Genomic DNA, 11,548 nt, shown 5'->3' with positions numbered 1-11,548 from the left:
TTTCCCTCCCTCCTTCTCCTCCTCCTCTCCTTCCTCTTCCTCCCCCGCCTTCTCCTCCCCCTTCTCGCTCCCTTCCTCTCCTCCTCCCCCCTCCCTCTCATCCACGCAGTGTTTGGAGATGATGTGTTTGTACAGCTTGGTGAAGTCCCGGCTGGTGAAGAAGCAGTCGGAGCAGTGGAACAGCCGGGCGGTGCTCTGGTACATCAGGATGTTGCCGAGGCGACCGACCGCCACGCAGTCCAGGCAGGTGGGGTGAGAGGCCGCCATGTGGGACAGCTGGTGGGCGTGGCTCTTGGAGAAATGGCCGCAGAGGGGGCACTGGAGGTGAGCCGCGACGCCGCCGCCCACTTCACCACGAGTTTGTATGATGACGGACATGGCTGCTTCTACAGAGGCTGGACAGAGACGAATAAAGGTTCACACATTCAAAAACAGTCTTCAGTGGTCACATGACAAGCCTGAGATTCACGTGGCGGCACGAGACCTCGGTGCAACAGTGCCTTTTAGAATTTATCACAGTAAAATATGACTTTTATATCAGACCATCAGGACAAAAAACTGAAATATTCAAATCGACGATCGTGTTTGACAAAGAAAATACAGCAGAAACAATTAGTCAACCAGTTAGTTGATAGACACACAATTCACTGGTTCCAGTTGGCTAAACTGGGAATATTTGCAGGTTTTCTTCGGAGGATCTTCAGGTTTTAACAAGACGTTTAAAGACGGCATGTTGTGATTGACATTTTTTGGCATTTCACTCAGCAGACAATAAACACAGAAAACAACTGACATGTTAATTGATCATGAAAATAATTGTTAGCTGAAGCCCCACCATGGAAGGACAAAATAATCTGCACATAAATCGATCATGAAAATAATCCTAAATTGCAAAATGGGGACTTTCTTGACAGTGGAGGATTTTTTGGAGGACAGGACCTCAGTACAGGTCAGTGGCAGGGGCCTTTAATTCGCCCCCCAGCAGAGGGTCCCAGGCCTTTATTTTGATCTGTTCATTCATGCCTCCGTGGACACAATCATTCATTCCTAACGAGGCTTTTATTGTGACATGTTTGCAGTTTCAGTGCAGGCGATTGAATGATGACAGTGACTGAATGAACGGATGAAGGTTTAAACAACACCACTGTGTCAGTTTGAGGCCTGTGAAAATACATTTATTGGAAAGCAGATTCTCCCGAGACAAAGTTATTACAGTACATTTCAGCTGGCTCATGCAAAGTGCCAGTAATTCTAAAGGAAAATTCTTAAAAGTTAACTTGTCATCAATATCAATCTACACGTACGATCAATTTCATTATTACGAGCAGTCCGGTACCGGAGGGGAAACACACCCAGTATTTACCCTCCCCAGGTACTCCAGGTACAAACACTAATGGCCATTCTGATTAACAGCTTAGTCAAATATTCACCAACGATCGTCAGATTCAGCATCCTCACCATCATCATCAGCCTTCTCCTCATCATCAACAACCACAAGTTCATTGTCATAATTGTCTTTATCTTCCTCATCCTGGGCTGCCTCGCCCCCGTCCGCCTCACTCTGCATTCGGATCTGGATCAGAGCCTCCCGCCCGGCGGCGCACGGCTGCCCCTCCCTGAAGCAGAGGATGAGGTCGTCTTCACTCCCGTCAGTTTTTACAGACAGTCCACAAACTTTGAAAGACTCTCTGATCAAATCCTTGTCCAGTTTGTCCCAGGCTGCGACCACCCAGTCCACCAGCAGGCGGCGGGACGGGACTTTTAAGTAACCTCCGGCTGTGTATTCCTTATCCGCGTCCCCGGCCATCCACTGGTCGTAGGCATCTTGCAGACTCTGCTTGAAGGGCTGGTTCCACATCACATCGGCGGCTTGAACGTATTTGGGGCAGCCTCCCGGGATCACTGCTGTTGTGATATTGTAGCCACGTTGAAGTTCGGCTTTGGTAGCATCGCCAATGTGACAGCTGTAGGAGTCCCACACCAGGAGCCGCGGGGTCGCGTTGACCTTTCCCACCACAGACCGCAGCCAGTCTGCGGTGAGCGCATCGTTCATCCAGCCATTCGGAGAAGTGGTGATCACTGCGCTGGAGATCTGCTGCTGCACTGCCTTCACTTCATCGACGGCCCCTCTGAAGACGATATAAGGCTTGAGTTTGGTGCCGTCGGCCTTGGCGGCGAGAGTAACGGTGAGGTGGCTTTGCTTTTGTCCCCTGGTTTTCGGGGCCTCACTCTTCCCACCAGTGGTGGGGTACATGATGTCAAACCAAATAACGGTCTCATCCATTGCAATGATGTCCTTCTCTGAAATCCCCTTGGAGCTGACAGCCTTGCCAACGGAGTCAACAAAGGAAACAAGTTTGTCAGTGAGCAGATCTGGCTCTTTCTGGGCCGCGGCGACAGGATGCCGAAGTGAGGGGTCGTTGCGCTGCAGAAACCTTTGTAGCCAACCCGTGCTAGCTACAAACGCCTTGCCGCCGTCGCTCACTGACGGGTAGATCTCCAGCGCTTTCTTTTTGATCATGTTCCTTGATACTTGCTTATGTTTGGATCGCATTGAGGACATCCACTCTGAAAGCCTTTTCTCGAGCTCCAGGCTAACTTTCTTCCTCCCGCCTCCGGCTAGTCGTGCTCTCCCCCTGTCAGCTATCAGCAGTTCCTCCTTCTGTTTCCTCCAGTATCTGATTCTTTTCGTGTCAATGTTAAAGTGCTTTGCAGTTTTCTCTCCTGAATTTTCCTCTGCATACTGCAAAACTCTCTCTTTGAACTCAAAATCAAATTTCCGTCTGGGTGCCATGATCCTCGAGTTCGCCCTCTACTGACTGCTGGAAAATTCAGAGACTTGCACAGTTTGCATATGGTGCTTCAAATGTAGCTATAGCCATCATGTGGCACCCGCAGTGACTGAAAAAGGACAATAACACTTAAGATGAGTAACCCTGAACAGCAAAGTGTTGAAAATAACATGATTATATTGTTGAATTACTAAAGTGATGGAAATGTATACTGGCATGCAAATTATGTGAAAGGCACCAGGAGTTCATCCACCTTTGTTTTCCCCCAAACCTTTTTTCAAGAAAATCCTGGCTACGGCCCTGGAAAGTGTGATGGGCATTAATAACTTTTTATTGATATTTTACAGACTAATTGATCACCGAGGATGAGATTAATGGTAAGTAACAGCCCAACATTTGATTTCACCTTTGTCACCTGAACCAAATTAATTGCGTACGTTTTCTTTTCAACCCCTCTCCATCACCCAAAGAAAAAAACAACCTTTAACCAGATGTGGATTATATTAATGCTGTTGTCCCAATCAAAACTCCATTGTGGGAACAATAGCACTCATTTAGAACGGATATTTGTCTCACCGTATCACACGTTATTCCGGAATTGTAACAACAATGTACTAACAGTGAACAGTCGGGCGGACCGCAGCTAACTGGCTAACTCCCCGGCTAACGTGCTTAAAACTACTTTTTAAATGGTCTAAATACAACCGGATGCCTCTACCACCAGATGTGCATGTGTAATAAAGCTCCTCAACCTGAACTGGCAAGAAAATCACTCCGGAGGACAATTTATTATTATTAAATCTTCGTATTTGGATCGAACTCACCGACAAGATCCAGCCTGCTCGGACGCTTACACTCGTTTCCCTGTTTACCTCCAGCACAGCCAATTGGCTCGCTTCAGCAGTCTGGCGATTGACCAATCACCACAGCGCTTGTAACCAAGGTCTCGCCCCAGCCACAGTTATCACGAGATATCAGTCCAACATCCAATACACAATAATTTCCGAGATGTAATCCTTTATAGATGCAAGAACGACCAAATAAACACAGTTTTCATTGAGAGAAACAAATTTTCAACACAAGTATTATTAAAAATAAATGACCAAATATCCCTGCCATGCCCAAGAAGTTCATATAAAGTTTATTTTAACCCTTACTCAAATTAGTGTTTCATTTAGATATTTTAAAGTTGCTGTTACTATTTTATCTGCTGTGACAGCCAAAAAGCTGAAGAACTGAAAAAGAAATTTACAGTTTGTTGTGTAACAACATTATGCAACCTGAAAGCCAGACAGAATATTTTATAGATGATTCATATACTGCTGAGTAACTGGGTTATTGTGTGTGTGTGTGTGTGTGTGTGTGTGTGTGTGTGTGTGTGTGTGTGTGTGCGTGCGTGCGCGCGCGCGCGCATGTGCATGTGTGTGTGTGCATCCAGGACACACTAAGGTGATTAATGATGCTATTTTTATCAAGAGGCAAATACCTGCTGTGGAGGGAAGAGAGCAGACAAGAGGACTACGTCTCCCATCAGCCATCTCAGCATGTGAGTGTGTGTGGGACATCTCATCCATCATGCAGCTGTTTAATTGGCTGCTGGGGGAGATATTTTGTCTGTTGGTTTCTGTGATTCAACACAGAGACTATAAATCCAGAACTGTACTCAAGCACATATTTGAGGTGCTTGTAGTTTGAGTAATTACAGTTTATTCAACTTTATGCTTATACTCCACTTCATCTCTGAGGCAAATACTGTTCTTTTTGCTCCACAACATTTATCTGACAGCTTAAGTTACTAGTTACTTTTCATCCCCTTGCAGTGAAAAGCCCGTATCTCCAGATGTGTTGAATGTTTGTGATAAACTGAAGGATGAAGTGAGAAAATTCTCGTCCTTGTTTAAAAAGCCTCTTGGATCAGCTGTTTTTCTGAGATACGAGGTTCTCACAGGACAAATCTTATAGAATGATCTTATAGAATATGATGCATCCAACAGCCAACAGTATATAAAGTAGTTCAGTTGAGCTCAACCTGAAACATCTGCAGCAGTAAAATGCAGCATTACTGCAGCAGGAATGGAGAGGAGGAACACTGACAGGAACAGTTTACTGATACATCAAGTAAAGTACTTCAAGTCATCTTTGACTTCAGGTACTTTAAGTACATGTTGCTGATAAAAACTAGATGTAAAAGATCTGAATACTTCTTCCACCACTGTGGGAGGGGGTGACGGGAGCGAGGAAGCTGGGGTCGATCGAGGATTGGTTTGAGAGGAGAGAGAGAGAGAGGAAGGAGGGGGCTTTTATGGTGGAAGAACGAGGCAGAGGGAGAGCGAGGAAGGAATCTGTGTTTGAACTTGTGTTTTCAGCCTTTGTTGCTGAGATTCACTTTCACACACATACACACACACACACACATCGAGCAACGCCGGGCGAGCGAGGACAACATGCTCTGCTTAAAAGGTGAGAGAGAGAGACGATGCACAATGAAGAATTTAGTCGAAATGCTGCAGATAAAAGAGTGTGTGTGCATTTGTGCTGGATTTGTGTGTGTGTGTGTGTGTTGGCAAAAACTTCACAGAGCTTCTGAAGACGACACCAGCTGTGTGTGTGTGTGTGTGTGTGTGTGCGTGTGCGTGTGCGTGTGTGTGCGCGCCTGCACTCAGATGTATCAGATGTAGGTCATTTTGTCCGCTAGCTGTCAGGACTCTGTTAACACACACACACACACACACGCACTCTCACACTGTTATCTCCATAACCTTTTCTTTAGTGTGTGTGTGTGTGTGTGTGTGTGTGTGTGTGTGTGTGTGTGTGTGTGTGTGTGTGTGTGTGTGCGCGCGCGCGCGCGCATATATGTCGTCAGCAGGAAAAGGGGGTCGAGCGAGCTTTATTTTGAGCAGAGGGAGAGAGATTAATGGAGGGAAAGTGTGCACTAGATTTAGTATTTTACGGATTACAGCTGCTGCGGTCCTTTGTGCTGTCTTTGTGCAACTGTTACTATGGTTACTGCTAGTCCTGCTTGTACTGGTACTACTACTTTACTACTTCTAGTACTACTGTTGCCGCTGCAGCTAAAATGGTTCCTGTGATATTTTGTTTTGAAATTGAATCTTTGTGGCTCGTGGCAAAAGTGGAAGTTTTGGGTTGGGAGGCATGAGGCATTCTTGAGTTTGACACGTGTGTGTGTGTGTGTATATGTGTGTGTGTGTGTGTGTGTGTGTGTGTGTGTCTCAGTAATCACTGCTGGCCTGTTGAGGCAGGCTGAAACATCCCATTCAGCTTCCAAAACACAGCTGTTTCTCCACAACACACACACACACACACACACACACACACACTGATGTTGACTGAATGGATCTGCAGCTTTAGATTTTAATGAATTCCTCCATGATGGAGACAACAGCTGCAGAAACGCAGAAGCTGCACCTTTAATATCACAATCATTTGAAGCATTAAGCGATTCATTGCTGCTTTCTTTTGATTGGACGCTTTTATTCCGGTGGACAAAAAAGCGTACAAACCTAACGTTACCACAGTGTTCAGATAAATGTAGAGGAGGAAGTACTCGTAAAAACACAGCAGGTTTCTTCTGTCTTTGTGTTTTCTCTGTCAGACCGAACAAAACTTTGCCCTCAGCAGAACTTCAGTCCACGATGTCCGCCTGAAAAACTGAAGGAGGAGACGGTGACTGAAGGTCAGGTGACCACAACATGACTCTCTGCACACAATCATTAGATCAGTGTGACTGAGACACAGACGGGAAGCTCCGCTTTCATTCAGCAGTTTGCTCGATGCTTTTCGATGCTTGTTCTTTGCCTCAGAAGTGATTCTGTGGACAAGCGTGTCATCATTTCTTCAACTCAAGGTCCACTTACTCGCCTGCTCTGGAGCTTTCAGCTCAGTCACAAGCCGTGTCAGTGGATGGAGTAAGTGGACGAGTTGCTCACACGCTCGTCGATCATGAGATGAGATAGTTGAGATCGAGCAGGACTCTTTTCTTCTTATTGCATAAATAATGATGAAGCTGATGAAACATGATTGAAAGGATCGCTCTGGTGTTTTTCTGTTTATTTCCATTTACAGACACCGTCTCTCTGACTTCCTGTCTGCACCGGTCTGGTTCCTACTGAACACATAAACCTCACAGAAACATAGTTTCATCTTTTAAAAGGTGCAGTCATTTCCTCAAACAGCTGTTTGAGAGCTGGATGTTGACGGCGCTGCTCCTCACTGTCCAACAATTCAAAAACACTGCACTAACTTTGTGCTGTTTGCAGACACTCCATCCTGCTTCTGTTCACTCCTCTTCTTCTTCTTCGGCCTGAGGTGGTGTCGGTGCAGCTCAGAGGACAGTGTGAAGAGTCTTTGTTCCACACTGACCTTGTGTTGTCTGATTCTGTGATCTGAATATAGAATTACCCAGTTTGACACAGGAGCAGAGCATCAAGCAACATGTGGTGCGCTGAGGTAAATACCTGTGTCTCACAGGCCATCTGCAGACCTGGATAATCCCTGTTAGGAGATTAGAGGCGGAGAGAGGAGGCGAAACACACAACACACAGTCACAGTGAAGAAGAATCACGTTTACTGTTGAGATGTTTCTGGACTCTCGTCGGTTTTGGACTCGAGTTTGGCTTCATTTTTTTTGGCTTCGTTGTTCGGCGGTAAAAGTCTGAGGTTTTTATTGTGAAGGAAGGAGAAGAAGTTGCCGGAGCTGCTGAAAGTTTTAATTGTGGCTGCCAGAAAAACATTTGGCAGCGTCGATGTTTTAAAGCTCCTCTCCTCTGAATATTTTGAGGAAGGGTTTGAGCTTTTTTGTTTTTTTTATGAAAGACCGAACACATTTTTTGTGGAGAACTGGAACGTTTTTGAGCTTTTGGGCAATGTTCATGCTTTTATTGTGAAAGTTGCGAAAGTGTTTGCTGTGTTAACTCTGAATTGGACTTATGAGTTGAATCTTCAGTGTTTTTATTTTGAAAAATGACATTTTTGGACTTTAATTTGAAGCTGCCTCAGATGATGACAAAAAGTATTTGATATTTATTTAAAAAAAACACAAATTCTACTGTGATGTACTGAAGCATTGATTGTTTTAAAAAGAACTGAGGATTTCTCAAACCAGATCAGATCTCTGGGCTTTTACTCTGAACCTTGCTGCTTTACAGTTAAAGACAAAAAAACATCTGAATATTTTGGGATTTTTTGCTTTATTGTGAAGCTGACATAAAATTTTAAAAAAATAGACACAAGGAGCTTTTATGATGAAAGGTTGGAAGTTTTTTGCAGCTTTTATTGTGAAAAGATGGTTCCTGTGGAAATAGCTTTCATCGTGTCCGATCTATCCTGAGGGTGCAGCTGAACATCTAACAGCCAATCAGGTGCCAGGACAGGATGATTTCATACGTAGAGTGTCTGGGCGGCGAGGGGCCGGGGCCTGGCGTGGCGCGCTGCTGGAACACAGGTCCAGATGAAGAGCGGGATGAGCTTCTTCCACGCAAGATGGCCGCCCTGCAGCCCAAGACGGAGGGCAGCCTGCGGCGGCGCCTTCTAAGTGCCAAGATCCACCAGCACCACGATGCCATCTTGGGGTTGAATGCAGGTGGTAGGCCGGGGACGCCCTCAGGTGACAGAAAGCCCCTCCCACCTCACCTTCAGTATCCAGGCAACAGCACTTGGCACCGCCGACAGCACCTCCCACCACGCCCTCATGTCTACCCTTCTCTTTCTCCGGATGCTCATGGGAAGCTTTTCCTCGCTCCAGAAGCTTATGGGAAACCGATCCCGAACTCTCCACCCCTCCATCCACCGCGCTCCACCTGCCCGGTCCTTGCCCAGAGGAGCCGGACAGGTTCATGCCCCCCGACCCCGGAGCCTCGCCCAGGCTACACCCTGCCCGTCCCCTCCCCTCTCAGCTCCCCGCCCTGCTTCAAGGAGCCGGAGGCACCGCCGCAGTACCGCTACCGGCCCAGCAGGACGCACCGGGCCGGCATCTTCTGCTTCAGAACACGTCGTGGGAGGAAATCTGGGCTGGAGGCCACACAAACCACGCCCCTTCTACACAGAGGTACTGCTAGGAATTCTGGGTAGTAGACCATTAGTTGTGTGCACTGTCTTCATACAAAGAACTTCTTATACCACTACAAGTACTTCTTCCAGTTCCCGAATGACCCCCCCTCCCAGCTACCAAGGGTTGGCTCTGTTTGGTCGTAGCTAGCCTGCTTGGGTACTCTTGGTCCTGAATGGTTCCCAGCGGGTCTTCATTGGTCCCCAGTGATTCCTGCTTTTGTTCTGTTTGGTCCGATAAGTTTCAAGCTCCATGCTTGGCCCAGTTTGGTTCCTCACAGTTTCAGCCAGCCTGGTTTTGTTCTGTTCGCTTTTTCTGCCTCCACAAGTCCAAATGTCTGCTGTGAAAAAGTCCTGTTAGCCTGGTTTGTCCCGGTTTGGTCCAGTTTTGCACAATTCTTCAGCCTTCAGTCTCTCATGTGTAAGTCAGACCAGCAACAAAGCTGCTTTCTGCCTGCAGATCTCTTCTGATAACTCTAAAACACATCTGATCAATAATGTATCACAGCTCCACTCAGATATTATTCTCAGATAACATGCAAAACCACACACACACACACACACACACACACTCAAATACACACACACACACTCAAATACAAACACAAACACACACTCTCCATGTTCTCCCTTAATTAACTCCCCTGTGTGTGTAATCTGTGTGTGTGTGTGCGTGCATGCGTGCGTGTGTGAGCAGGGATTAGCTGCAGCTCCATACGCTAGGCTAATGGCTAATTCCTGTAATAACAGATGAACAGGCTTTACCATGCAACAGCTGCTACCTGTTAGCTTCAGCTGTTAGCTTCACCCACTGCTGTTTGACTCCAAAAATCACAGAAATCCACGAAAAAACTAAAGTTGTTTGACTTTGTAGATTCAGATTTTGGACCACAGGGTCATAAGGTGATGATCCATGATCACGCAGGAAGTCCCGCCCCTCTTTCCTCTGATTGGACTGCAGAGAAAAAAACCTTTCAGAGATCAGAGTTGAACATATTCCAACTATATATACACACTGTGACATAATGATCATGTGGCCTACTTACCGTCTAATTAATCAAACTAATTAAAACAGTTGAGAGGTGACGACAGGCCGACAGACGGACGCGCAGACAGACAGGCTGTCAGGCATGAAGACAGAAGTAATTAGCTGCTCCGCTGGCCCAGATAGTTGGCACACTTACAGACTGGAAGTGTCCCAGTTTGAGACGGATGATGAAGGTGAGGATGAAGGTGATCCTCAACCCCCCTTTACAACTGTGCATTAACATAAATGTTGCTGTTGGTGCAGGCGGTGTGGATGTAGTTTTTGCAGGCGGTGTGGATGTAGTTTTTGCAGGCAGTGTGGATGTAGTTTGCAGGCGGTGTGGATGCAGTTTTTGCAGGCAGTGTGGATGTAGTTTTGCAGGCGTGTGGATGCAGTTTTGCAGGCGGTGTGGATGTAGTTTTGCAGGCGGTGTGGATGTAGTTTTTGCAGGCGTGTGGATGTAGTTTTTGCAGGCGTGTGGATGCAGTTTTGCAGGCGGTGTGGATGTAGTTTTGCAGGTGGTGTGGATGTAGTTTTTGCAGGCGGTGTGGATGCAGTTTTGCAGGCGGTGTGGATGTAGTTTTTGCAGGCGTGTGGATGCAGTTTTGCAGGCGTGTGGATGTAGTTTTGCAGGCGTGTGGATGTAGTTTTTGCAGGCGTGTGGATGTAGTTTGCAGGCGGTGTGGATGTAGTTTTTGCAGGCGGTGTGGATGTAGTTTTGCAGGCGGTGTGGATGTAGTTTTTGCAGGCGTGTGGATGCAGTTTTGCAGGCAGTGTGGATGTAGTTTTTGCAGGCGTGTGGATGTAGTTTTGCAGGCGGTGTGGATGTAGTTTTGCAGGCGGTGTGGATGTAGTTTTTGCAGGCAGTGTGGATGTAGTTTGCAGGCGGTGTGGATGCAGTTTTTGCAGGCAGTGTGGATGTAGTTTTGCAGGCGTGTGGATGCAGTTTTGCAGGCGGTGTGGATGTAGTTTTGCAGGCGGTGTGGATGTAGTTTTTGCAGGCGTGTGGATGCAGTTTTGCAGGCGGTGTGGATGTAGTTTTGCAGGTGGTGTGGATGTAGTTTTTGCAGGCGGTGTGGATGCAGTTTTGCAGGCGGTGTGGATGTAGTTTTTGCAGGCGTGTGGATGCAGTTTTGCAGGCGTGTGGATGTAGTTTTGCAGGCGTGTGGATGTAGTTTTTGCAGGCGGTGTGGATGTAGTTTTTGCAGGCGTGTGGATGCAGTTTTGCAGGCGGTGTGGATGTAGTTTTTGCAGGCGTGTGGATGCAGTTTTGCAGGCGGTGTGGATGCAGTTTTGCAGGCGTGTGGATGTAGTTTTTGCAGGCATGTGGATGTAGTTTGCAGGCGGTGTGGATGTAGTTTGCGCCGTAGATGCACAGTCCTGCGCTCAGACACGCGCTCAGCGGAAATCTTTCCGACAGTTGTGCCGATGCCGTCATCCGGCTGAAACATGACTGTCTGCTGAGCTCCAGGACAGCTGACATTTTCATTTGTGGCACTCTGAATGTTTGCAGATGTGTCTCAGATTATCCACCACGAAAGAAGAAAATCAGTTGAAGGCCTGACAGCTGGTTCCTGTCCGACTTGTTCAGAACCCAGAAGTAGAGACACACGATCACCAATCGAACCCGAGATAAAGCTCGTTTTAATTCAGTGTCATTTTCATT

The sequence above is a fragment of the Chelmon rostratus genome, chromosome 24 (assembly GCF_017976325.1).
Source record: "Chelmon rostratus isolate fCheRos1 chromosome 24, fCheRos1.pri, whole genome shotgun sequence".
NCBI classification, from domain to species: Eukaryota; Metazoa; Chordata; class Actinopteri; order Chaetodontiformes; family Chaetodontidae; genus Chelmon; species Chelmon rostratus.
The sequence above is the reverse complement of the archived record's forward strand: the minus strand, read 5'-3'. Positions refer to the sequence as shown.